At 43.2% G+C, this 6,421-nt stretch overlaps 1 long non-coding RNA gene across 1 annotated transcript; it reads left to right on the top strand.

The window, feature by feature from the left end:
* The first annotated feature begins 430 nt into the window (after positions 1-430).
* LOC116573498 lies at positions 431-6,184 on the top strand. The gene is made up of 3 exons (XR_004278845.1): positions 431-503; positions 1,656-1,658; positions 6,170-6,184. It is a non-coding gene; the product is annotated as an uncharacterized LOC116573498 (long non-coding RNA).
* The last annotated feature ends 237 nt before the right edge of the window (positions 6,185-6,421 follow it).

Below are 6,421 nucleotides of genomic sequence, written 5' to 3'. Positions count from 1 at the left end.
GCCTGTGTTCTCCTCAAGGATTTTGATGGATTCCTGTCTCACATTAAGGTCTTTCATTCATTTTGAGTCTACTTTTATGCGTGGTGTAAAGAAACAGTCTGGTTTCATTCTTCTACATGTGGCTGTCCAAATCTCCCAACACAATTTGTTGAAGAGGCTGTCTTTTTTCCAGTGAATATTCTTTCCTGCTTTGTTGAAGATTAGTTGACCATAGATTTGAGGGTCCATTTCTGGGCTCTCTATTCTGTTCCACTGATCTATGTGTCTGTTTTTGTGCCAGTACCATGCTCTCTTGATGATCACAGCTTTGTAAAAGAGCGTGAAGTCCAGAATTGTGATGCCACCAGCTTTGGTTTTCTTTTTCAATGTTCCTCTGGCTATTTGGGGTTTTTTCTGGTTCCATACAAATTTTAGGATTATTTGTTCCAGCTCTGTGCAAAAAAGTTGATGGTATTTTGATAGGGATTGCATTAGATGTGTAGACTGCTCTTGGTAGCATAGACGTTTAACAATATTTGTTCTTCCAATCCATGAGCATGAAATATTTTTCCATTTCTTTGTGTCTTCCACAATTTCTTTCATGAGTGTTCTATAGTTTTCTGAGTACAGATCCCTTGCCTCTTTGGTTAGGTTTATTCCCAGGTATCTTATGGGTTTGGGTGCAATCGTAAATGGGATGGACTCCTTAACTTCTCTTTCTTCTATCTTGCTGTTAGTGCATAGAAATACAACTGATTTCTGTGCATTGATTTTATATCCTGCCACTTTGCTGAAGTTCCTGTACGAGTTCTAGTAATTTGGGGGTGGAGTCTTCTAGGCTTTCCAAATAGAGTACCATTTCATATGTGAAGAATAAAAGTTTCACTTCTTCTTTGCTGATTCGGATACTGTTCATTTCTTTTTGCTGTCTAATTGTTGAGGCTAGGACTTCTAGTACTATATTGAATAGTAGTGGTGATAGTGGACTTCCCTGCTATACTCCTGACCTTAGGGGAAAAGCTCTTGGTTTTTCCCCATTGAGAATGATATTCACTGTGGGTTTTTCATAGATGGCTTTTATGATATTGATGTATATGTACCCTTCTATCCCTATACTGTGAAGAGTATTAATCAAGAAAAGATGCTGTACTTTGTCAAATGCTTTTTCTGCGACTATTGAAAGTATCATATGGTTGTACTTTCTTTTATTGATTGATTTGCGGATGTTGAACCAAACTTGCAGCCCAGGAAAAAAAAATCCCACTTGGTCGTGGTGAACAATCCTTTTAATGTACTGTTGGATCCTATTGGCTAGTATTTTGGTGAGAATTTTTGCTTCCATGTTCATCAGGGATATTGGTCTGTAATTCTTCTTTTTGATGGGGTCTTTGTCTGGTTTGGGGATCAAGGTAATGCTTGCCTCATAAAATAAGTTTGGAAGTTTTCTTTCCATTTTTATTTTTGGGATAGTTTCAGAGGAATAGGTATTAATTCTTTTTTAAATGTTTGGTAGCATTCCCCTGGGAAGTGGTCTGGCTCTGGGCTCTTATTTCTTGGGAGATTTTTGATTACTGTTTCAAATTCCTTGCTGGTAATGGGTCTGTTCAGGTTTTCTATTTCTTCTGGTTCAGTTTTGGTAGTTTATCTGTCTCTAGGAATGCATCCATTTCTTCCAGATTGTCAAATATGTTGGTAAATAGTTTCTCATAATATCTGCTTATAATTGTATTTCTTCAGTGTTGGTTGTGATCTCTCCTCTTTTTTTTTTTTTTTTTTTTAAGATGATCTCTCCTCTTTCATTCATGATTTTATTTACTTGGGTCCTTTCTCTTTTCTTTTTGGGACGTCTGGACAGGGGTTTTTCAATCTTATTAATTCTTTCAAAGAACAGCTTCTAGTTTCCTTGATTGGCTCTACCGTTCTTTTGGTTTCTATTTCCTTGATTTCTGCTCTGATCTTTATTATTTCTCTTCTTCTGGGTTTAGGCTTTATTTGCTATTCTTTATCCAGCTCCTTTAGGTATAGAGTTAGGTTGTGTATTTGAGAACTTTCTTCTTTCTTGAGAAGGACTTGTATTGCTATATACTCTCCTCTTAGGACCGCCTTGTTGTGTTTTCATTTTCATTTGTTTCCATGAGTTTTTAAAATTCTTTTTAAATTTCCTGGTTGACTCATTCATTCTTTAGTAGGATGCTCTTTAGCCACCATGTATTTGAGTTCTTTCCAACTTTCCTCTTGTAATTGAGTTTGAGTTTCAAAGCATTGTGGTTTGAAAATATGCAGGGAATGATTCCAATCTTTTGGTACCAACTGAGACCTGGTTTGTGACCCATGATGTGATCTATGCTGGTGAATGTACCATGTGCACTAGAGAAGAATGTGTGTTCTGTTGCTTTGAGATGGAATATTCTGAATGTATCTGTGAAGTCCATCTGGTACAGTGGGTCATTTAAAGCCCTTATTTCTTTTCTTTACTTTTTTTTTTTTTTAAAGATCTTATTTATTTATTTGACAGAGAGAAATCACAAGTAGACGGAGAGGCAGGCAGAGAGAGAGAGAGAGGGAAGCAGACTCCCTGCTGAGCAGAGAGTCCAATGCAGGACTCGATCCCAGGACCCTGAGATCATGACCTGAGCCGAAGGCAGTGGCTTAACCCACTGAGCCACCCAGGCGCCCCTAAAGCCCTTATTTCTTTGTTGATATTTTGCTTTGATGATCTGTCCATTTCAGTGAAGGGGGGGTGTTAAAGTCCCCTACTATTATTGTATTATTGTCAATGTGTTTCTTTGATCTTGTTATTAATTAGCCTATATAATTAGGTGCTCCCATGTTAGGGGCATAAATATTTACAATTGTTAGATCTTGTGGGATAGACCCTTTAAGTATGCTATAGTGTCCTCCCTGATCTCTTATTATAGTCTTTGGTTGAAAATCTAATTTGTCAGATATAAAGACTGCCACCCCAGCTTTCTTCTGATGTCCATTAGCATGACAAATGGTTTTCCATCCCCTCACTTTGAATCTGGAAGAGTCTTGGGGTCTAAAATGAGTCTCTTGCAGACTAGCATAATGTTTTTCAAGTCTTCCCATGCAGCATGTGTCTGTGGCCGGATGACATTCACCTGTATGCACCTCACTTTGTTGCTCCATCCATCCGAGGATGGGCATTTGAGTTGTTTCTGCTTTTATTATGGGAGTGAAGCTCTGAGCATTCTGTGCAAGTTTTTGCATGGACTATATTTCTTTTTTTTTTTAATATTTTATTTATTTATTTGACAGAGAGAGATCACAAGTAGGCAGAGGGGCAGGCAGAGTGAGAGGGAGGAAGCAGGCTCCCCGCCGAGCAGAGAGCCCGATGTGGGGCTCGATCCCAGGACCCTAAGACCATGACCCGAGCTGAAGGCAGAGGCTCAACCCACTGAGCCACCCAGGTGCCCCACGTGGACTATATCTGTTTTCTTCAGCATATACCCAAGAATGGAACTGCTGAGTCACAAGGTAGCTCTATGTGGAACTTTTTTTTTTTTTTTAAGATTTTATTTATTCATTTGACACAGAGAGATCACAAGTAGGCAGAGAGGCAGGCAGAGAGAGAGAGAGGAGGAAGCAGGCTCCCCGTGGAGCAGAGAACCCGATGCGGGACTCGATCCCAGGACCCTGAGATCATGACCTGAGCCGAAGGCAGCGGCTTAACCCACTGAGCCACCCAGGCGCCCAACTCTATGTGGAACTTTTTAAGGAAGGGCAGACTGCTTTGTTAAGTTTCACCTCTGTTATCATCATGTTGCTAAGTTGGGGAGGAAGTGAGGTGACTCGTTCATGTTCACCAGGTACCAAATATGGTGCGGGTGGGGGCGGAGGGGAGTGCTGCTCATACCAAGGAATCCTCTGCTTCTCTGTGATGCATTTCACCCATTCTTCCAAACTTTCGAGCATCTTCTGTGTGTCCATCACTAGTCTGGGTGCTAGAGATACTAGAGGTATCTGAGAACAGGAGAGACATGACCCCTGCCCACTCAGAGACACAGTCTAGTGGGGAAAACAGACGATGAGCCAAGAATTACAGTTCTGACAGTGCAGTGGGGAAGTCCAAGAGAGGGTCTACCTCAACTTACCCTGTCCTTTGTGCAGTAAGAGCTGGGCTCAGAGCCAGCCAGCTTGGGTTTAGATCCCTGTGCCCTCATGCTAACTGGTGGACCCAGGAAATTCCCAAGCCCCCCCTGCCTCTGTTTCTCATGTGGGAAACGGATGGAGTAATGGTATCCACTCTGAATGGGTCAGATGGATTCAGCCCATCAAAGCCTGTAAGGCACTTCAAAGCTAGCCCTGGTTAGTCCCCTGAAGAAGTAACAAGTGTTGACGTTGCTATTAGGCTCTCTACCCCTTACCCATCATCTAGCAACATGAATCCTGGTTCCTCTATCTTGCACAGTTTCAACTGGCAGCGCTCGCCCCACCCTGTCCACTCGGCCCTGGCCGGAATCAAGGGGAAGCCCCACAGTGCTCTGTTGCAACGTCCTGCCGAGCGGCTCGAGGGGTTTGATGTTCCAGTTAGAACCCCTGACTGCCTGGTTCACTGTGGAACCAGGAGAAGGAGATGCTTTTGATATGTCATCTTTTCTCCTTAGAAAAGATACCTAGATTATAAGATTACCTAGATTATAAGCTCCTGGAAGCCAGTCTGTCTCACTCCTGCAATGTTAAAATGTGTGGGCCAGAAAAAGAAATGGAGGCAAAGTCTCTGGGTGGGCAGTAGAGGCTTCGGAACATGGGCTCTGGAGCCAGACAGATCTGGGGCACAAGCCCAGCTCTGCCACCTAGAGCTACCTCACCTGGGGTAGGTTGCCGAGACCCTCGGACCCTCCTTTTGTCCTCTGTGAAATGCAGCCAGGGGCCACTGCCTCTCCCCTTGCTGGGGGCCGGCAGTGAGCCACAGGAGCGCCTTGCCCATGCCCAGTAGGTTCTCCGAAGCAGGTGGTTGCCGCCCCTTGCATCATGGCAGTGCAACCGGGAGACCGAGCCCTGCGGGCCAGCACGTCCTGCAAACATAGCCAAGTACAGAAAGTACACAAGGTCAAAGGAGAACCAGCTCTCAGAGATGTCCTCTGATCACTATCAGGTACATTGGGTAGAATGGAACAGAATTCGCTGTTTGGGCTTTTCTCTTCTTCTTACCTTATAGATGCTTCTTTTGCTATTTTTATGACATTCAGACGGCAACAGAAAGTATTCATGTAATCCTACCCAGTGAACTATTAAGAAAGGACATGATCAGGAATTGCGCAATCCCCAAACTGCCATGCATCCTCATCAGCCCACCAGCCAGAGAGACAATCTCATTCCTGACCTTTATGCTCTTCCTAAGGAGTGTCCTGGGTTGGCTTTAACACATTACTCAAAAGAGTATGACAGAGGGTAGTTAAAAGAGTATGACAGAGGGTAGTTAAAAGAGTATGACAGAGGGTAGTTAAAAGAGTATGACAGAGGGTAGTTAAAAAAAAAATTCCTCTCATTAAAAAAGAAGCATAAAAATAAATTCCTCTCATTCCATGGTTTCCTGTAGAACCAGGAGAAGGAGATACCTGCAAAAGTGACCACACATCAGCAGTATATGTCCCATATTCAAGCTTCAGAAATTTGTGAGGAATAGTGACATGTTGCCTTTGAAACTTATATATATATATATATAATATATTTTTTAAAGATTTTATTTGTTCATTTATTTTAAGATAGAGGGTGTGTGGGCACAGTGTGGTCGAGGGAGCCAGGGGGAGAGGCAGAGAGAGAGAGGGAATCCCAAACAGACGACGCTCCGCTGACTTCAGAGCCTGACGAGGGCTGATCCCACAACCCAAGATCACCACCAGAGCCAAAACCGAGAGTGGGATGCTCAACTGAATGAGCCACCCAGGCGCCCCTTTATATATATTATCTTTTAAATGGTTTCTCATTTTTTCCCATGGCAATTCCAAGAGGCAGCACCCATGTGGGGAGGGTTATTGTCCCTGCAATCTCATTGTGGTACCTGAACTACTTGGGGTGTCAAAAAGAGACCCCACCAGCCCCAAACTTCATGCCCATTTTATATTCAGAGGCACTTATGAACCAGGAGAATTTTGCACAGAAGGAACTCCCAAATGTAATTCTCAACTCAGAGAAATCTCCCATTTTGGTAGAAATAGACATGAAGTTCACATTTACTTGGCAAACCCCTGAGATACAGTGAATGAACTGTGCAAACAAGGTCAAGTGTGTGTGCTGTGGGGGGGGCGGGGATGGTGGGGGTGAGGCCGGGGGGGGTTATGATTTAAGAAAACTTTTTTTTAAAAGATTTTATTTATTTATTTGATAGAGAGAAGGGGATCACAAAGTAGGGAGAGAGGCAGGCGCAGAGAGAGGAGGAAGCAGGCTCTCTGCTGAGCAGGGAGCTGGATGCGGGGCT

This window comes from Mustela erminea, chromosome 14, assembly GCF_009829155.1.
Source record: "Mustela erminea isolate mMusErm1 chromosome 14, mMusErm1.Pri, whole genome shotgun sequence".
Classification (NCBI taxonomy): domain Eukaryota; kingdom Metazoa; phylum Chordata; class Mammalia; order Carnivora; family Mustelidae; genus Mustela; species Mustela erminea.
This window is presented reverse-complemented; position numbering and strand designations above follow the sequence as displayed.